Source organism: Sus scrofa, chromosome 13 (assembly GCF_054392235.1).
Source record: "Sus scrofa isolate SSC_HxYL_T2T_F1_AM1 chromosome 13, Sscrofa_HxYL_maternal_Yorkshire_Landrace_v2.0, whole genome shotgun sequence".
Lineage (NCBI taxonomy): Eukaryota > Metazoa > Chordata > Mammalia > Artiodactyla > Suidae > Sus > Sus scrofa.
In genome coordinates this window covers 198,052,601-198,074,475 of record NC_139395.1, presented here as the reverse complement: position 1 = coordinate 198,074,475, position 21,875 = coordinate 198,052,601, and the positions used below count along the sequence as shown (strand labels likewise).

The 21,875-nt window shown below is 36.6% G+C and overlaps 1 protein-coding gene across 13 annotated transcripts in view; it reads right to left on the bottom strand.

Annotated features, from left to right (window-relative positions):
• Positions 1-21,875, bottom strand: part of CHODL (chondrolectin) — a 414,807-nt gene that overhangs the window by 181,425 nt on the left and 211,507 nt on the right. For 9 of the 13 annotated variants that reach the window (XM_084991742.1, XM_084991743.1, XM_084991749.1 and 6 more), the window contains one exon: positions 11,879-11,992. The exons of the other annotated variants lie outside the window; for them this stretch is intronic. The gene's annotated coding sequence lies outside the window, so the exon portion shown is untranslated. The remainder of the gene's footprint in view (positions 1-11,878; positions 11,993-21,875) is intronic. 13 annotated transcript variants of the gene reach the window in all.

The following is a 21,875-nucleotide window of genomic DNA, read 5'->3' as shown; positions in this document are numbered from 1 at the left end:
AACTATAACTCAGATAAGGGAGAAAGAAAAATCCCCAGAAAATTAGCTAAGTGATCAGGAGATTCTCAGCCTCCAGGAAAAAAGACTTTAGACTGATGATGCTGAAGATGATGCAAGACATTTGAAATAAACCGGAGGCAAAGATGGATAATTTACATGAAACACTGAGCAAAGAGATACAAGATATAAAACTTAAGCAAGAAGAGATGCAACATACAATAACTGAAATAAAAAATTCATTAGAAGCAGCCAACAGCAGAATACAGGAGGCAGAAGAACAAATATGCAAGGTCAAAGACAGATTAGTGGAAATTATGGATGCTGAATAGAATAGAGAAAAAAGATTGAAAAGAAATGAAGGGTCTCAGAGAACTCTGGGACAATGGTAAGCGCACCAATATCTGTATTATGGGGGTGTTGGAAGGAGAAGAGAGAGAGAAAGGGATAGAAAAAATTTTCAAAGAGGTAATAGCCAAAAACGTCACTAACATGGGAAAGGAACCCCTCACTCAAATCCAGGAAGCACAACGAGTACCATATAAAACAAACTGAAGGAAAAACATCCTGAGACACATATTAATAAAAATGACCAAAATTAAAGACAGAGAAAATCTTGAAAGCAGCTAGGGAAAAGAAACAAGTAACATACAAGGGAACCCCAATAAGGTTATCAGCAGATTTTTCACCAGAAACTCTGCAGGCCAGAAGGGAGTGGCATGGTGATGAAAGGGAAAAGCCTCCAACCAAGATTACTTTACCCAGTAAGGCTCTCATTCAGATTTGAAGGAGAAATCAGATCTTCACAGATAAGAAAAAGCTAAAAGAATTCAGCAACACTAAACCAGCTTTACAACAAATACTAGAAGAACTTCTCTAGGCAGAAAAGAAAAGGTTGTAACCGGAAAGAAAAATACCACAAATGACAAGGCTTACCAGAAAAGGTATATATACAGTAAAGATACGAAATCATCCATGCACAATTATGCCACTGAAACCAGAAATCATGAGAAGAGGAGGGTTCAAATGCAGGACACTGGAGATGAACTTGCAATTAAGAAACCAACAACTTAAAACAATCTCGTATATATATGTAGACTCACATATAAAACTTTAGAGTAACTGCAAACCAAAAATCTACAACTGATACACAAACAAATAAGAAAAATCAACTCAAATCACTTAAGATAGTCATCACACCACAAGAGGAGAGAACAAGAAAAGAAGGGAAGAAAAAAAGAGCAACAAAAACAAATCCAAAGCTATTAATAAAGTGGCAATAAGAACATACATATGAAAAATTACCTTAAATGTTAATGGACTAAACAACCCAACCAAAAGGCATAGACTGGCTGAATGGATAAAAAATAAGACCCATATATGTGCTGTCTTCAAGAGACCAACTTCACTTTTAGGGACACATACAAATTGAAAGTGAGAGGATAGAAGAAAATATTCCATGCAAACGGGAATCAAAAGAAAGCTGGAGTAGCAATAATCAGATCAGACAAAATAGAACTTGAAATGAAGAATATCTTAAGAGACAAGGAAGGGCACTACCTAATGATCAAAGGATCAATCCATGAAGAAGATATAACAATTTAAATATCTACACACCCAACATAGGTTCACCACAATATATAAGGCAACCGCTAACAACCTTAAAAGGACAAATCGACAATAACACAATCGTAGTGGGGGACTTTAACACCCCACTTATAGCAATGGACAGATCATACATGCAGAAAATCAATAAGGAAACACAGGCCCTAAAGGAAGCATTAGACCAGATGGACTTAATAGATATTTATAGGACATTCCATCCAAAAGCACCATAAAACACATTCTCCTCAAGTTCACATGGAACATTCTCTAAGATTGACCACATCCTGGGCTACAAATCAAGCCTCAGTAACTTTAAGAAAATGCAAATCACATCAAGCATCTTTTCCAACCACAATGCTATATGACTGGAAATCAACAACAAGAAAAAAAACTGCAAAAAACACAAACAGGTGCAGACTCAACAACATGCTACTAAACAACCAATGGATCACTGAAGAAATCAAAGAGGAAATGAAAAAAATATCTAGAAGGAAATTACACTCCAAAACCTATGGGATACAGCAAAAGCCATTCTAAGACGAAAGTTTATAGCAATACGAAAGCCCACCTCAGGAAAAAAGAAAAGCTCAAATAAACAAGCTAACTTACACTAAAGCAGCTAGAGGGAGAAGAACGGACAAGACCTAAAGTTAGTAGAAGGAAAGAAATCATAAAGGTCAGAGCAGAAATCAATGAAACAGAAATGAATAAAACCATAGAAAAGATCAACGAAATGAAAAGCTGGTTCTTTGAAAAGATCAACAGAATTGATAAACCCCTAGCCAGACTTATCAAGAAAAAAAGAGAGAGGACTCAAATCAATAAAATTAGAAATAAAAAAGGATAAGAAGCAATGGACATCACAGAAATACAAAGGATCATAAGAGACTACTATATGCAACTATATGCGAATAAAGCAAGCGGAAAACCCAATTTACAATCTTCCAAGACTAAACCAAGATGAAATAGAAAAGATGAATGGACCAATCACAAGGACTGAAATTGAAACTACGATTAAAAAACTTCCCACAAACAAAAGTCCAGGACCAGATGGCTTCACAGGCGAATTCTTTCAAACATTTAGAGAAGAGCTAACACCTATCCTTCTGAAACTATTCCAAAAAACTGCAGAGGAAGGGACACACCCAAACTCATTCTATCAGGCCACCATCACCCTGATACCAAAATCACACAAAGACACCACAAAAAGAAAATTACAGGCCAATTTCATTAATGAGCATAGATGCAAAAATCCTCAACAAACTACTAGCAATCTGCATCCAACATTACATTAAAAAGATTGTACATCATGATCAAGTGGGATTTATCCCAGGGATGCAAGGATTCTTCAATATCTGCAAATCCATCAGTGTGATACACCACATTAACAAACTGAAGAAGAAAAAACCATATGATCCTCTCCATAGATGCAGAAAAAGCCTTTGACAAAATCCAGCACCCATTTCTGATAAAAAAAAAAAAAACCCTTCAGAAAGTGGGCACAGAGGGAACCTACCTCAACATAAGAAAAGCCATATATGACAAACCCAAAGCTAACACCATTGTCAATGGTGAAAAGCTGAAAGAATTCCCACTGAGGTCAGGAACAAGACGAGGATGTCTGCTCTCACCACTACTCTTCAACATAGTTTTGGAAGTCCTGGCCATGGCAATCAGAGAAGTAAAAGAAATGAAAGGAATCCAAATTGGAAAGGAAGAAGTAAAACTATCCCTTTTTGCAGATGACATGATCTATACCTAGAGAATCCTGAAGACGCTACCAGAAAACTGTTAGAGCTCATCCATGAATTTGGCAAAGTCGCAGGACACAAAATTAATACACAGAAATCAACTGCATTTCTATATACTAACAATGAAAGATCACAGAGCGAAATTAGGGAAGAAATCCCATTTACCATCACATCCAAAAGAATAAAATACCTAGGAGTAAACCTACCTAAAAAGACAAAAGACCTGTACTCTGAAAACTATTTGACAGTGATGAAAGAAATCAAAGACGCCACAAGCCGATGGAAAGACATACTATGCTCTTGGTTTGGAGGAGTCAAAATTATCAAAATGACTATACTACCCAAGGCAATCTACAGATTCAATGCAGTCCCTATCAAATTACCAAGGACAGTTTTCACAGAACTCAAACCCAATATTTTAAAGTATGTTTGGAAGCACAAAAGACCCAGAATAGCCAAAGACATCCTAAAAAGGAGAAATGGAGCCAGAGGCATCAGGCTCCCTGACTTGAGATGATACTGCAAAGCTACAGTCTTCAAAACCATATGGTACTGGCTCAAGGACAGAGATATAGATCGGTGGAACAGGATGAAAAGCCCAGAATTAAACCCATGCACCTACAGTCAACTCATCTATGGCAAAGGAGGCAAAATATACCATGGAGAAAAGACAGCCTGTTTAGTAAATGGTGCTGGGAAACCTGGACAGCCACATGTAAAAGAATGAAATTAGAACACTTCCTAACACCCTACACAAAAATAAACTCGAAATGGATCAAAGACCTGGATATAAGATCAGACACTATAAAACTCTTAGAGGAAAACATAAGCCAAACACTCTCTGATATAAATGACAGCAACATCTCCTCAGATCCACCTCTTAGAGTAATGACAGCAAAAACAGAAATAAAAAATCGCACTTCATTAAACTTAAAAGTTTTTGCACAGCAAAGGAAACCCAAAACAAAACGAAAAAATAACCCACAGAATGGGAGAAAATATTTGCAAATGAATCGACTGACAATGGATTAATCTCCAAAATTTATAAACACCTTCTACAGCTCAATACCAAAAAAATAAAAATAAACCATCAAAAAATGGGCATATTTAAACAGACAATTCTCCAAAGAAGACATATTGATGCCAAAAAACACATGAAAAGATGTTCAACATGACTCATTATTAGAGAAATTCAAATCAAAAACACTATGAGGTACCACTTTATACCAGCCAGAATGGCCGTCATCAAAAAGTTTATAAACAATAAGTGCTAGAGAGGGTGTGGAGAAAAAGGAACCCTCTTACACTGTTGGTGGGAATGTAAATTGGTGCAACCACTGTGGAAAACAGTGTGGAGATTCCCCAGAAAACTAAATTAGAACTACCATTTGATCCAGCAATCCAACTCCTGCACATCTGTTCAGAGAAAGCCATGACACAAAAAGAAACGTGGACTCCAGTGTCCATTGCAGCACTATATACAATAGCCAAGACATGGAAACAACCTAAATGTCCATTGACAGAGGAGTGGATAAAGAAGAGGTGGTACAGATACACATGAACTATTACTCAGCCATTAAAAGGAACAGAATACCAGCATTTTTAGCAACATGGATGGACCTAGAAATTACCATGCTAAGTGAAGTCAGTCAGAAAATGAGACACCACCATCAAATGCCATCACTTACATGTGGAATCTGAAAAAAGGACACAATGAACTTCTTTGCAGAACAGATTCTGACTCATAGACTTTGAAAAACTTATGCTTTCCAAAGAGAGAGGTTGGGGGGTGGGGACATGCTGGGAGTTTGGGATAGAATATAAAATTGGGTTGTGATAATCATTGTACAACTATAAATGTAATAAATTCATTGAGTAATAAAAAACAGCACTTACATTATTCAGACCACATAAATATTTTTCACTTATGTTTACATAGGATGCAATTACTGCCCTCTCTTATATCAACATTTTTTAACTTTTCCTGGAATCTATAATTGTCTTTATTATTTTCTTTTATTTTTTTTTGTCTTTTTTTAGGGCTGCACCCATGGCATACAGAAGTTCCCAGGCTAGGGGTCAAATAAGAGCTATAGCCACTGGCCTACACCACAGCCACAGCAACATGTAATCTGAGCCATGTCTGCAACCTACACCACAGCTCACTGCAACCCTGGATCCTTCACCCACTGAGCAAGGCCAGGGATTGAACCTGCATCCATTTGCATGCCAGTTGGGTTCGTTAACTGCTTAGCCATGACAGGCACTCCTATTATTTTCTTTTATTCTCTGCCTTTTTCATGTCCTTGGTTTATCCACAGTCTAGCATGAGTACTGAATCTGTGCAATGCACATCTCCATATGGCTACATCCTGGAGTTCTCCATTCTCCTGTCCCAATCAAGTAAAACCTTCTCTCGTCACTGAAAACTCATCTGAAATCATATGACGATTTCCTATCATTGCTCTTCAGTGTTGGATCTAAATTAAAGTCCTGGATCACATGCATCTTTCTTAATTTATGCCCTCACTTTAAGCATATTCCAAAGTATCTATCAAATAAATGATAGGAAGAATTAAGTTTTCTGAAGCACATGAAATACATGTCTATGTATTTAATAGTTTGATGAATACAGATGTTTTTGGGTTGAAAACATTTTCCATTTGAACTTCGCAATTATTGCTTCCTTGTCTTCCAGCAGCCAGCATTACTGGTAAGAGTTCTGATTCAAGATAATTTTGACCACTTATTGGTGACTTTTGGAAACATTTAGGATTATCTCTTTATCTTTCTCTTTTGAAATTTCACAACAATATATCCAGAATTCTTTTCATCTTTCCATCATGCTTAGTATTAGCAGGTCTTCAAAAAAATAGAAATGTTATGTCCCTTCTTAGTCCCAAGAATTATAGTATACATTTTTTTTAATATATTATAATATGCCTTGGTCTTCAATGGTTTTTTAAACTCCTGAATTGATACTCTTTATCTTTTATCTTCCTTGTCATATTTTCTTTCCCCCTTTTTCATTTTCCCTGTGATAGACTTTCTCCACTTTATTTCAAAGCCTTTTGCGTCTGTCATTTCCACACAGTTCTTATGTTAGGGATATAATATCCTTTCAAGTGTTTAGAAGTTCTTAACTATACACACTTTTTTTGAAGTTATGGTCTATTGCCTGAAATTCCTTTATCCCCCTTGGGATGATTTTTGAGTTTAATAATCAATTCAAGTTGTAAGTGATGTAAACTGTCACATTTATAGGCAAGCAGAGGTTATAATTAGTCTGTTTACACTGATGGTGTCATTATCTAATGTTTAACTGTCCATTCTGATTGGTCATCATCTTTGTTGTATCATTAGTTAAGTATTTCATTATTTAGTCTTGGTGTAGGACTAGTGTCATTTTTTTTATCTTACAATCACTTCATCTGCAACCCTCTTCCACTGCAGAACTTTCCATAAATATTTACATTGTAAACTTCCTGTACTCTAGCTCATTAAGATAAATTCATCCATCTGATTTCTAATTGCAGTCAATGTGTTTAAATATCCTGATAATTTTCCTCTTTATAGCAACATGGATACAACTGGAGATTCTCATACTAAGTGAAGTAATTCAAAAAGAGAAAGACAAATACCATATATTACTTATATATGGAATATAAACTATGGCACAAATGAACCTCTCTATGAAGCAGAAACAGATTTATGGACATGGAGAACAGACCTGTGGTTGCCAAGGGGGAGGGAATGGAGAGTGAGAGGGCCTGGGAGTTTGAGGGTAGTAGATGCAAACTGTTAGGACATTTAGAATGGATAGGAAACAAGGACCTACTATATAGCACAGAGAAGTATATCCAATCTCCTAGGATAGACCATGGTGGAAAAGGATATGAAAAGAATGTGTGCACATATATATATATAAAACTAAATCACTTTGCTGTATAGCACAAATTGACACAACACTGTAAAACTCTATTTTAATAAAAAAGAAATATCTTGCTAGCCTTCCTCTTATTCTACTTACTGTTGTAAACTTAAAAGCTTCTTATATGTTTATCATAATTTTAATGGAATCCCAGAAAGAAAGGATATGTTTCACATAGGTTTAATCTGTAGCCTTGGAGTAGAAATTAAAAATTATTTAATAATCTAGAAAAAAATTATAGTTTGATAGAGATAGGGCAAATTATAAAATAAATTTGTGTTAAATTTTATAAAATAAAAAAATTAAAAATTCCAGTGGTGCTTTTATATTTCAGATGCCATGACAAACACAAATGGTTAGAGAAAAGTTTATAACATAAATGATTCCACGACTAACATAATTTAAGGCAGTATTAAATGTAAGAAAATATTCTCTGCTCTCATTCAGAAATATGAACAAAAAGAGAAACTTAACTTCTAACAAAGTTTTAAAGTGTATAATGGAACAAGGATATAATGAATCTGATGAAACCAAAGGTATCTATATATTTTTAAATGATAGAAATAAATGGAAGATAAAGCTAAGGAGATGAGAGTATAACAGGGAAAAGAAATAGGCAACAGTAAGGACAGAATGAACAAAATAATTGAAAAAGGAACATCAAGTCACCCATCAGCTGGAGGAGGGACTACGGAAAGTGATGGTGAGAGACAAGTTTGGTGAAATAAGTTAGGGCCATGTTGCGGAAGGCTATGCTTCCAAACCGGAGTTTGTGGGAAACCATGGGGATATGCAGCCAATTTGCAAGATGTTCACATACTCCTTGGAATATACTCCTGGAGCATCAAGGTTAGCAATGTCATGGTAATAATTTAAAATAAATAATAATAATAAATAAATAATTTAAAATGCTATTGCAATATAATGACTTTTAACAATTTTAATACAAAATATGAAATACCAAAGACATTTTATGTGTGGAGCCGGCCATTGCATTCTCTTGAGAATTTTTCTCCACTTTCTTCAGTAGTTAGAGGTATAATGGTAGGGAATTTTAAAAATTGTCCCTATAGTTTTATTCTAATGAATAGACCATATGTATCTAAGTGGTATGATCATAACAGTGCTTTAGTTTGTCCAATCTGGAAGCAGGCTAAAAGATGAAGGGAACACAGGGTAGGTTTGAGGTTCTGGGACCTTTGGGAGGCTAAAACTAGCCTAAGCTAAAAAATAATAAAAGTTCAAGTAGAACAGTATGAATGGGAACAAAAATGTAAAAAACAAATTCATTATAGATAGTGACTCTATCAAACTTGGCATATGACTACCTTTGGGGACTCAGGAAAAAGTCTGAATAATACATTAGATATCATGGTGCCACTGATGGGATTACAGGAAGAGGTTTGTAAAGTCTGGTTTGGATTGGAGCTGATACTGCATAGGAATTTAACATTATGGTTTCTTGGGTTTGTAAGATTTATAATATTCAGAGAAACAAATGAAAGTATATTTAGGAAGATACTTTGTGTTAGGAGAAATGAGTGACTATTTTTTGTAAGGTGATTCCTTCAGTGATTTGCCAATTAACCTCAGAACTAGCAGCTCTGAACACTGTAGGAAGAATAGATGAGCACCTATGGAAGACGAAGCACAGATCAACAGCAGATGCTTAGAGCACAGTTGAAGATGGGAAGGAGGGTGTAGTGGGGATGATTAGCCCTTCCCAGGGCCTACTGCAAGGAACCAGCTGGAAGCAGAGTAAATAAATCAGAGCTCTCAGCAAGTGAACAAATCTATGAGGTAATATATGAAAGAGTATTTACACATAGAGGTCAGTCATGCTTCATTGCAGTAATCCAAATATTTAAATCACCTCCAAGAGTCTATTATTTCCCCATACTTATTTCATCCTGGGTATCACCAGTGGAAGAAATTTCTATTTATTCAATACCTAAAATGTCTTTTGAATAAGACTCACATGGTATAAACATAGGAATGTAAGTTTGGCTTGAAAAATAATGTGTCAGTGGGATTCAAAGGAAAAAAAAAATCTGAAATAAGAATCAGCCGATACAGCTTTTTTTCTAACCTTCCAAGAACTAGCTGTGACTTTTGACAAAATGGATGTTTGCCTTCATTCACTCATTTAACGATGACTAACAGAGTGCCTACTCCCTCTGCTCCAAGCTCTAAAATTTTGCGACACATCAATGAAAGCAAATACTCCAGCTCTCATGGAAACTGTATTCTTGCAGCAGATACAGAAATAAAAGGTGAATGTAATATAGAAGTAAATTTATTATGTTAAACCATGATAAGTGATGTGGGGGAAAAAAATTAAAAGTAGAGCAGAATTGCCAGAGGCCAGCTCCGGCGGCCAGGGAGCATGCACTTCCCAATCGGAGAGGGACACGTGTCAGCGAATGTACAATTACGGAGACAGCCTCTTTGTCCCTTCATTCAGGGCGCTGGACTGCTCAAACTTTATTGGCAACAGTGGTTGATTACATAGACAGTTTTTCACTACAGATTACATCACAGTGTTAAAAGTACATTGGTTGACTATTACATGGTATAGCAGCTATGCATTCTGTTTTAAGATCTCTATCTTAACTAAACTTAGTGAGTACTTTGAAGAGGCCATAAAACACAAGAATTTAGCATTTACAAACTTAGTTTGTAGACTGGTGTTTATCTTCAAAGCGTTATGGCAGGGAAATAGTGTGAGTAAACATAAACCAACTTAATTAAACTAGCTATCACTAAAAAGCTTTTAAAAACAAAGACAAAACTCACAGCTAGGTCTTTTGGATAAGATATGGCTAACTTCTATGGACCTCATTAAAATCCTAACTCTAAAGTTACTATAGTTAATAGATAAACACTATGTTTTAACTAAGTTGGATTTAAATAGGGGAAAAGTCCTTCAGGATGAAATTTTTATTATACTATTGTTGTAATTTTGTTAAGTCACAAATCACCATAGGACAATAAGAATGGGAAATAAGAATAATAAGTAAATAATCAGGAAAGACTGAGAAAAACTGAGTAACAAATAAAACAGCAGGAAAGACTAGGTCACCCGAGAACCAATCCATGTTCTTCAGTGCAAACATGGAAATTGCTTTCCCAAGAAAGCCTTAATTCTTCCCCATCAACATCAAAGTGAGAGCTGTGTACCTGAGGCCTGCCCTCAGCTTGTACCATGCAGGCAGGCTTTCATCCTGACCAGAGGCCCACCTTCAGCATGCACCGTTCAGGTGAGCTTTTTTCCTGACCAAAAGCCCACCTTCGGCTTGTACCGTTCGGGTGGGCTCCCTTTCTTGGTTGAGAACGTGCCTTCAGGTTTTTCTGCCATCAGGCAAGGTCCTTTTTTTGAGTCCCTGCATTTTCTCGGCTCCCCGCACAGAATAAAGGAAATAGTGAGTGCCAGAGCTGAGGAAGAAGTGTTGATGTTTAGAATGGTCAGGATAGGCCCTATTTCAAAGTCAACATCTGAGCAGAAACTTGAAGAAGTTAGCCATGAGGATAACTGGGAGGTGGGAGTTTGTGTGTTCGGAGAAAAGGGAATGCTATTTTCATATTACCCATACGACCTAGCTTAGCAGCACAAAGATCATCAAATTGTAATATATATTTGTTTAGCACAAATAAATACGGAATTATTTAATTAGTCTCTCTATGCCTCAGTTTTCTTATGTACAAGATGAAGGAACTGAACCAGATCTAGGGTTATCTAAGTCAGAATAACAAGGGTTAAGAAGTGATGCTATTAAAGAGACCATGTATAAAGTTCCTAACATAGGAAGTACTTTGGCCCATTCATAAAACAGAGAAAAGGCCAGTTTTGCTGATGCAGGAAGAACTATTGTGTCAGATAAGATCAAAATGGAAATAAGGTCCAAGATCAGTGTTTTGCAATAATAGTTGGTGTTGAATTCAACTTATCAAGTCAACATCTATGTTTTTATAAACAAATTGATTATGTTGGATAAAATGATAAAATAATACATGTAATAAGGTAAATTTTGTTTTCTGAAGCATCTGTTTCACCTATGTGTGTTAGTGTTTCTGTGCTTAATTAGTCACTACATAAAGATTTCTTTGAAGGAATACAATAAAAAGTTGGACAGATCATTCAGGGCCTTAAAAATGATGTTAAATTGTACAAAGTATAACACAAACGAGATGTCTAGACTTACTCAGGGTAGCTAAAGAAAACAAACCTTGTAGTTGTGAGTAGATGTATTTATGCACACCATAAGACAGAAACTCCTGGAGTTCCTATTGTGACTCAGAAGTAACAAACCTGACTAGTATACATGAGGATGCAGGTTTGATCCCTGGCCTCACTCAGTGGGTTAAGAATCCAGGATTGAGCTGTGCTTTAGGTAGCAGACACAGCTCAGATGTGGCACTGCTCTGACTGTGGCAAAGACCAGCAGCTACAGCTCTGATTCATACACCACAGGCTCGGCCTTTAAAAAAAAAAAGAGAACTTCATAACAGCTTCATCAGCTCATGAGACTGGCCTTCCATGACTGGCAGCTGAATGGTGATCTGTCAGAGATGCTGTGGAAGGATTCTTGCCTACCTTTAGGACATGGGCCTTAATGAGCAGGGCTTTGCATCAGGGCTTGGAGTATAAAATGATCCATGATGTCTTTCCTCATCAGCTCAAGATTAAATTTAGCTTTAACTCATGTACCTAAAAAAAAAAAAAAAAAAAAAGTAAACCACCAAGGGAAAATATAAAAAAGTTCAAAGGCACGTAAGCTCACTCGAGTCAGAGTGAATCAAGGAAAGCTTAATAAGGAAAAGGGAGAAGGGAGTCTTCGCTAAATCTTAAGGTGGATGTGGCCATGCCTAGTTGGGAAAAAAAAGAGAGTAACCATTGAAGAGGAATGTGTATGATTTGGGATAAGCAGGTGCAACCTGTATGGATAAACTCATTTGGCAGATTACTGAAGACAGAGACCTGACTGAGGCCTGGCGTGTTGTAAATGAGGAAATCAAAATTGGGCCAGATTTTGGTAGACATTATCTTAAAGCGCTGACTAGATGAAATAATGGGCTCAGGAAAATTATTAGGATATATGTGTCCATTTACATTAGAGAATCTGCAAGAGAAAACTGAATGTATACATAAAGGGTGTCAGTCAAGGTGTCATCAGGAAAAAAGAAAACACTTCAGATATTTTGATCAAGAAGGAATCAAAAACAATGGATTTGTTATTTGCAAAACTCCTGGAAAGGCTACAAGAGTGCAGCTGGGGGGAAAAAAAAGTGGCATAAACTCTCCGGTTGACTGGCTTTCAAGGGGTTGAACACTTCAGGACTTGGAGGTAACCTAAACCTATGATCAGAACTGCTTATAGCACCAGGAGGGACAACCAGAGGCCACTGAAAACCTCCCATCTGTCAAACCCACACATTTGCCTACTACAGGTAAAGGAGCAATGATATGACTTTGGCTTCATTTCTGCTTTCCAAGTCTCACACTAATGTCTCTTTATGGGACAGTCAGAAGCTGAACAGTGCTGGTAAAGGATGCTGGGAAGAGTAGTCCCTGACTTGTTAAGCCCACTGCCATGAAGAGAGCATAGAAATGGGTAGGAATGAAGGCTTGTTAAAAACACATACACACATACACTCAGCCCCTGGTCCCTGCAAATGCCTCAGCTCTCCATTCTCTCTTGGTCCCAGTAGATGCATCAATTCTCCATTCTTTCTTTAAGGCTCTTCAAATCTCTTCTCCTCTTCTCCTGCCCCACAATCAACAGTATTTTTAACCTAGACTTTGAATAGAAAGCCTTTCTCTTAAGTCATCATGAAGGCTTCCACATTCTTTTCTTAAGCAGGAGTAGAATAATTATTTCTCTGCGTTCTTTTTTATCCTTAGACAATAAACACTGAAAATTCTACTAACAGAACGTGGAAGAAAAAGAGGAAGAAAGAAATTTCAGGGGAAACTTTCAATGCTGTTTGAAAAAGTTTATCCCACCACAAACTAGGCATTTTCTTTTCCTCCTTAGGTGCTTGAAGCAATTAGTCAAGTGAAATAAAAATTTATAATTTTGAAAGGGGAAAACACATCTGTTTCTGTTTCATCTACTAAAGAGTAGATAACAGCAATGCTTCAATATGTACGTTATTATCTCATATACATTCCTACTTTTTAAATATCTTAAAAAGAAACTTACATAAATAAAGACTACTTAATGTTCTTCAGAACAGCAAACACAAGCAAGGTAGAAGAGTCCAACTCAGAAATTCTTAGTTTGAAGAGCACTCCAACAATGAAATGATAACTGCTTACAATCTGTGCTATTAAGCTTTGCTCATGTGGCAAATGACTTGTCTAAGATGGAAGTTATTTAGTAATTATTTCTCATTATTCTAATAGGCATGCACACAGCCATTTAAGATTTCTTTCCAGGGATGATTCCATAAAGGCTGACTGGCAAATGAGAGCTTTCTCATCACTCAATCATTTGGAAAAGAGTGGCTATTTTCTGTATAATCAATTCCATCAGCCATTATGATCATCAATAGCCCAGCAATTCACTGAGCAGTAATCAGTTATATTTGTTTGTTTCAGGCACTGAAATACTCTGAGTATTTTTTCCCCAACATTTTGATTCATATATCAGTTTAACTCTATGTTTAAGTGATATGAAATTAAAATTTTATCATAAGAAAACAGTGAGATTCTGTTAAATATATGAAATTTATTTTTAATTCCTTATTCTTTAAAAATGCAGGTTATCACCTCAATAAACTGCATCAAGATGTTTAATCTACACATAATCTGCAAATAATACAGTATATGATGTGTTATATGAGTGAATTAAATAATCAAAGATGACAACCACTGATAAATACATTATGTATTGGGAGTGTCTGAATTTAGGAGGTAAACCAAGTCAAATACATCCTCAGATAAAGACCTATTTTTATCTTTAGACATTTTTTTTCTAAATAAAAAAATACAGATTTAGGAAGGAATGAGTTGAAGTCATAATGTGAATATTACACTTTTTAATTTTGGTAAATAATGCTGCTTGAATAAGCATTAGAGTTCATGTGGTAAAAAGATAAAGAAAATGGGAAAGAAAATGTTTCTGGTTTAAGGTGAATAATTTAAAGAAGAAAAAAGTCATAGAGTCTTCCTGAAAGTTTAAATCAATTTAATACAATCATTGGAAGTACAAAAAGCCTTCATGCCATGCCATATATTACAGATGCAAAAGATGGATTATGATTAAAGATAATCATTCAAGAAGACTCCTATTGATGCATTTATTAAGGTAAAACTACAATCTGAAACCAATTCAAAATGCAACCAATTTCACCTGCTCCTGAATTTTTTATTCACCTTATGGATGTCATTTTTTAAACTGGTTGCTTGGCATTACTCTCAGATTTTCACCTTAATTTTACTTTAAAAACCTTTAGGCTGGAAATAACCTTGTAGTCCAGATCAAAGTCACTAATGTTTTGTCTATTTCAAAAAATTGTTCCAATGGCGTGGTATTAATAATAGATACTTCATTATCAACAGAGACCAAAGTCGCAGTAAATGAGATGTGTCACAAAGCTGCACTGAGATGGTTTGTAATAGTTCCCTTCCCAAAAGTAATTCCTTATCTAATGTTATTGTTACTGAAGAGGTTATACACTGATAAGAAGTCTTCCAAAGGCTTAGCCTTTATAGGTCAATATACAAAATTTAATAATAAATGAGACATCAAAATACATGGGGATATTAACACTTTAAAATGCCATTATAATGAACTCTAATATAGTTTGAAATTAAAAGACCACTAAATGTAAAAATAAAACTTTTGTGGGAATTCCCATTGTGGTGCACTGGTTAACGAATCCGACTAGGAACCATGAGGTTGCGGGTTCGGTCCCTGCCCTTGCTCAGTGGGTTAAGGATCCAGTGTTGCCGTGAGCTGTGGTGTAGGTCGCAGACGTAGCTCAGATCCTGCATTGCTGTGGCTCTGGCGTAGGCTGGCAGCTACAGCTCCGATTAGACCCCTAGCCTGGGAACCTCCATATGCTGCGGGAGTGGCCCAAGAAATGGCAAAAAGACAAAAAAATAAAATAAAATAAAATAAAATAAAATAAAATAAAATAAAATAAAACTTTCGTATAAGTGTATCTGGTGTAAGAGGCTTTCCACCCTCAGGGAGGTGGCAGGCTATGACTCTTTTGATATACAGAAGCTGGAATTCCATTTACAAGGTTACATTCATGTACTTGTCTGGACAATAAGTAATGATTTTTTTTCCCTACACATGGATTTTCTTTCCTGATTTTTTAACCTTAGGTAAACATTTCTTTGTCTCTTAAGAAAATACCTGCAGAATTGTTACTAGGCATGCACCAGATTGGTGCCATCTTTATAACTGTAAATTTATTCTCATTGAAATAACTTACAAATATCAAATTCCACATTATTGAAATTTCCACATTCAGCATAACCTCTAACACTCTTTCAATTCATTTCTGCTACAGTTTTTCTCCTTAGTCCCCACCTGAAATCTGGAGCCCTTAATTAGATAAAATAATAAAGGGTTTGGAGCAGGACAAGTTTCATCCATGTAACTGTCATTCCTGTCCTAAAAAAAAGTATTTCCTGCCATAATTTCAAATGATGACCTGTGTCATTTAAGGTCTGTCACTAAGTACATTGTGACAGAAATTATATTGCAGCTATAAGTAGAGCTTGTAATTAATCAGAGGTCTTTAATGTTGCTTTGCAATCAACATTACATCTTTTTTGTTGCTAATTCACTGTGAATATTTTGAGAACTAGAAACTTTAAAGTCTGCTAGCAGCTGAATACTTAGTATATAGTTCTGTAATTCAGTTAAACTATTTTAAAAATAGGTTTGTATAAACAGGTTACTCTAACCTTCTATGAAAGAACTGAAAGAACTTTCTTTATAAAACCCATAACAAAGTTTTTACAACCTGTTGAAACATTAACTGAGACAAAAAAAAGCAGTCCTTATATTTGAAGAGGATTGTGACATACGTAATATATATTGGTGAAAAAAGATAACTTATTTTGGATATTAAATATTACATATAAATGTAGGCATGTATGATTTACTACTAAATGAAATAGCAATGTATATTCCAAAGGCAAGGTCTCTGTTCACTTTTTACTTGGCAAAAAATCCATCCACACCTCAGAGTCTAGGGAACAGAGAAAAGTCACAAACTGCCATTGATACAGGCAGTTACTAAAGCAGTTTGAGCCAAGAAGATCTAAATGGACATTTCTCCAAAGAAGACATACAGATGGCCAACAGGCACATAAAAAGATGCCCATCATCACTAATTATTAGAGAAATGCAAATCAAAAAACTACAGTGAGGTACCACCTCACACCCATTAGAATGGTCATCATTAAAAAGTCTACAAACAACAAATTCTGGGGAAGCTGTGGAGAAAACAGAACCCTCTTACACTGTTGGTGGGAGTGTAAACTGGTGTAGCCATTAGAGCATATATCCAGACAAAACTATAATTTGAAAAGATGCACACAGCCCTATGCTCCTTAGCAGCACTATTCACAATAGCCAAGACATGGAAACAGCCTAAATATTCATAGATAGATTAATAGATAAAGAAGATGTGAGATATATATATATATATATTACTCAGCTATAAAAATAATGAATATAAAAACAACTCATACAACTCAACAATAAAAAAGCAAATAACCCAACTGAAAAATGGGCCGAAGACCTAAATGGACATTTCTCCAAAGGAGATATATGGATGGCCAAAAGGCACATGAAAAGATGCTCAACATCACTAATTACTAGAGAAATGCAAATCAAAACTACAATGAGGTACCCCCTCACACCACTCAGAATGGCCCTCAGTAATAATCTACAAATAACAAGGGCTGGGAGACTGTGAAGAAAAGGGAATCCTCCTATATAGTTGGTGGGAATGTAAGTTAGTACAATCACTACGGAAAACAGTATATAGGTTCCTCAGAAAACTAAATATAGAACTACCATATGATCCAGCAATCCCACTCTCAGGCATATACCTGGACAAAACTATAATTCAAAAAGATACATGCACCCATAATAGAAGCACTATTCACAATAGCCAAAACATGGAAACAACTAAACGTCCATCCACAGATGAATGGATTAAAAAGATGTGGTACAGATATACAGTAGAATACTACTCAGCCACAAAAAGAATGAAATAATGCCATCTGCAATAACATGGAGGCAACTATGGACTCTCATCCTAAATGAAGTCAGAAAGACAAATACCATATGATATCACTATTATGTGGACTCTAAAATGTGGCACAAATGAGCCTACCTACAAAACAGAAACATACTCACAGACATAGAGAACAGACTTGTGGTTGCCAAGGTGGGAGTGGGGGGGAAGAGGGAGGGAGATGGACTGAGAGTTTGGAGTAGTAGATGCAAACTACTACATTTAGAATGGATAAGCTGTGAGGTCCTATTGTATAGCATAGGGAACCATGTTTAATCTCTTGGGATAGACCATGATGGAAGATAATATAAGAAAAAGTAATGTGTATGTATGTATGTATTACTGGGTCATTCTCCTATACAGCAGAAATTGAAACAATATTGTATATCGACTATACTTTAATTTTTAAAGATGTTTAAAAAAAGAATGAAATAATGACATTTGCAGCTACATGGATGGACTTAGAGATTATCATCCTAAGTGAAGTCATACAGAGAAGACAAATACCATATGATATTACTTATATGTGGAATCTAATATATGACACAAATTAACTTATCCATGAAACAGAAACAGACTCACAGACATAAAGAACAGACTCGTGGTTATCAAGGAGGACGTAGAATGGGGGAGAACTTGATTGGTAGTTTGGGATTAGCAGATGCAAAACTATTATATATAAAATAAACAACAAGGTCCTACTGTATAGTACAGAGAACTATATTCAATATCCTGCAATAAACTATAATGGAAAAGAATGTGAAAAGAATATATATGTATAAAAAAGAGTTTTGACACGTAAGTGAAATAAATACATTTTTAGGAAGATCACTCAGGCAACCGTGTAAAAGGTAGAACTGAAGGAATGAGCACAGAAGCAGAGAAACCAACTAAGGAGCTGTAGTTACAGTCCAGAATAAGACGTAATGGGTTCAACTAAAACAGAGGTGGGGAGTTCCCGTCGTGGCGCAGTGGTTAACGAATCCGACTAGGAACCATGAGGTTGCGGGTTTGGTCCCTGCCCTTGTTCAGTGGGTTAACGATCCGGCGTTGCCGTGAGCTGTGGTGTAGGTCGCAGACGTGGCTCGGATCCCGCGTTGCTGTGGCTCTGGTGTAGGCCAGCGGCTACAGCTCCGATTTGACCCCTAGCCTGGGAACCTCCATATGCCGCGGGAGTGGCCCAAAGAAATAGCAAAAAGACCAAAAAAAAAAAAAAAGAAGTGGGCAAGAGGAGTTACAATTGAAAAAAAAAATTATTCAAGAAAAAACAACATGGTTTTAATAACTTACTACTGAGTGGGGAGAAAGGTTCAACTAAAGACTGCAATTGTACTACTTTGGAATAAGCACTGATATCATTTACTGAGAAATGCAGAAAAAGAACATCATCAAAGAAAAGGGGAAAAAAAGGTTCTATTTTGAACATACCAAGTGAGTTGCCTTGATTACTTAAAGAGAGAGAGAGTTAAAGGTCTCTGGGGTACAAATGGTAGCTGAAGGACACGTTTCTTGGGTTGGGAGACAGTTCCCCTAGGTCTCTCATGTTTTTGTGTGTCTTGGAAGCAGAAGTACAGAGAACCTTTGTTCTGGACTATCTTTTCAAGGATGTTTGTGTAGTTAATAACCTTAGAAGACAGAGTTAGTGTCTCCCACCAGAGCACAGAGAGGTTTAGCTCCTGTCCAGTATAGGCAAGAAAATGTCTTCCTGCAGGATGAAGATCAGGCCAACTCTATAGCCCATTACACAACACTTGGTTTCTCTAAGTTTAGGATTCCTCTTCCATAATCCAACTCACAGAGTGACCTTTGTGTCCCACTGTGGGAATTAGGGCTCATAGAATGGTAAAAATACTGGTTCCCTGGGCACTGCTAGTGTTCTCAGTAAAAAGACTCTTTGTCTCTGACCTGAGAGTTGCATGAAACTGTGGCAGGTTAGCTTGTAAGTAAAGTAAAATCTGATATTTCACAGTTCTTTACAACTGGAAAACCTCCATTTTAAGGGTTTAAAATGAAAGAAATTGCCTCATAATTTTGAAAAGGGCCAGCCAACTAGGAAGAAGGAAATAGCACTTTCTTTCTAGAGAAAAGGGAATTTTCAAAGTTTTCAACAATGCTGAGATGTCAATACGATGAGGACTTCGAAAGGTCAATTCAATGTGTTCAACAAGAACACTTTCAAGGTGGAATAGGTACAAGAACAGCACATTGTGGATGGAGGAATAAAGTTTACAGAAGGATATAGTGAGAGCAGATTGAAACATATATTTGCAGAAATTGACAGAACATTATAAATCAACTATACTTTAATTTTTTTAATTAATTTTTTTAAAAACATATTAATTAAAGAAGTTTGGGGTTCAGTGGTAGCAAAGTTTGGGGTTCATGGTTCAGTGGTAGCAAATCCTACTAGTATCCGTGAGGATGAGGGTTCAATCCCTGGCTTTGCTCAGTGGGTTAAGGATCCAGCATTGCTGTGAGCTGCAGTGTAGGTTTCAGATGTGGCTCAGATCTGGCATTGCTGTCACTGTGGTGTAGGCTGGCAACTATAGCTCTGATTTGACCCTTAGCCTGAGAACATCCATATGCCACAGGCGCAGCCCTGAAAAGACAAAAAATAATAATAATAATAGTAAATAAAGAAGTTTGGTCTCAGAGTTCCCACTGTGGCACAGTAGGTTAGGAATCCTACTGCAGTGGCTAAGGTCGCTGCAGAGCAGCAAGTTCAGTCTCTGGCCCAGCACAATGGGTTTAAGGATCCAGTGCTGCCACAGCTGTGGCATAGGTTGCAGCTGCTGCTTAGATTCAATCCCTGGCCTGGCCCAGGAACTTCCATATGCTGTGGGTGTGGCATTAAAAAAAAAAAAAAAGTTTGGTCTCAAATAGAAGTTTGGTGTTGGTGTTGAATAGAAGTAAACATTTAGGGCCATAGTTTGAAGAGAGGGTAGTTAATAAAAAGGATTTTTGTTGTGTGTTATTTTTTTTAACAGGAGAAAAAAAAGAAAAAAGAAAAACCCTGTACGTAGAGGAAAAGAGAGAGACTGAAGACTGAGAGGAAGGAGAAATGAAATAGATCAAGAATTAAGAGTAAGAAAAGATGGAAATGAAATTTGTAAAAATCTCCTCAGCAACTCTTTAAGGATGAAGAAAGAGGCCATCACAAATGAGCTCTCTGTCTAGACTGTTGACCGAGAATACAGAAGTTCATACAAAAGAGAGAAGTGGAAAATTATTTGAAATTGCAGCATTCAGAGAATCTTATTGGAAATAACACATGATAAAAAATGAGGCTTTATGATTCAGAAATCCACATTTCTCAAGTATGAAGAAAAAAAAGAGGCCACATCTAGTGTGTATGTTTTTCTAGGGCTGCTGGGTGGGTGGCTTAAACAACAAAAATATATTGTCTCATGGTTCTGGAGGCTGGTAGTCCTAGATCAAGGTATAGGTAGGGTCAGTTCTCTCTGAGGGCTGTGAGGGAGAATCTGTTTAATGTTTCTCCCTTAATGCCTGGTACTTTGCTGGCAATCTGTGTTGTTCCTTCACTAGTAGAATCATCATCTTGATCTCGTTCTTATTCCATACATGGTGTTCTGCCAGTGTGCACATCTGGGTCTAAATTTCCCCTTTATATGGATCCATGTCATATTGCTTTAAGATCCATCCTAATGACCTCATCCTAACTTGACTACATCTACAAAGATCCTATTTTCCAACAAGGTCGCATTATGAGATACTGGGGCTTAGGATTTCAACATATCTTATGGGAGAGAAGACAATTCAACCCATAGCAAAGTTTATACTCATCTTTCAAGGACAAGTCTTACCCCACTAACTCAGCTATCTCTCTACAGTACCTAAAACTGATACCAACACATGTTAAGGTGAGTTCCCACAAGGAGCCCCTCATCCCATCTGGCATGAAACATATCTCACTAAGTATCTTCTGTGCCTCCGTATTTGCTTACTAGGGCAGTCATAACAAATAACCACAGACTGGGTGACTTAAACAATAGAAATGTATTTTCTCAGAGTTACGGATGCCAGAGTCCAAGATCAAGGTGTCAGCAATGTGGTTTCTCGTGAGACCTCTCCTTGGCTTGCAGACGGCCTCCCTCTTGCTGCCTCTTCCCACCATCATCTCTCTGTGCCTGCATGGCCCTGCTCTCTGAACATCCAAATTTCCTCTCATTTTAAGGATACCAGTCAGACTGAATTAGGGCCCACCCTAATGTCCTCTTTTTAATTACCTGTTTAAAGGCCCTATTTCTAAATAAGGTCATATTCATTCATTATTATTAAAAACTTACGACTTGGAAGAAGGC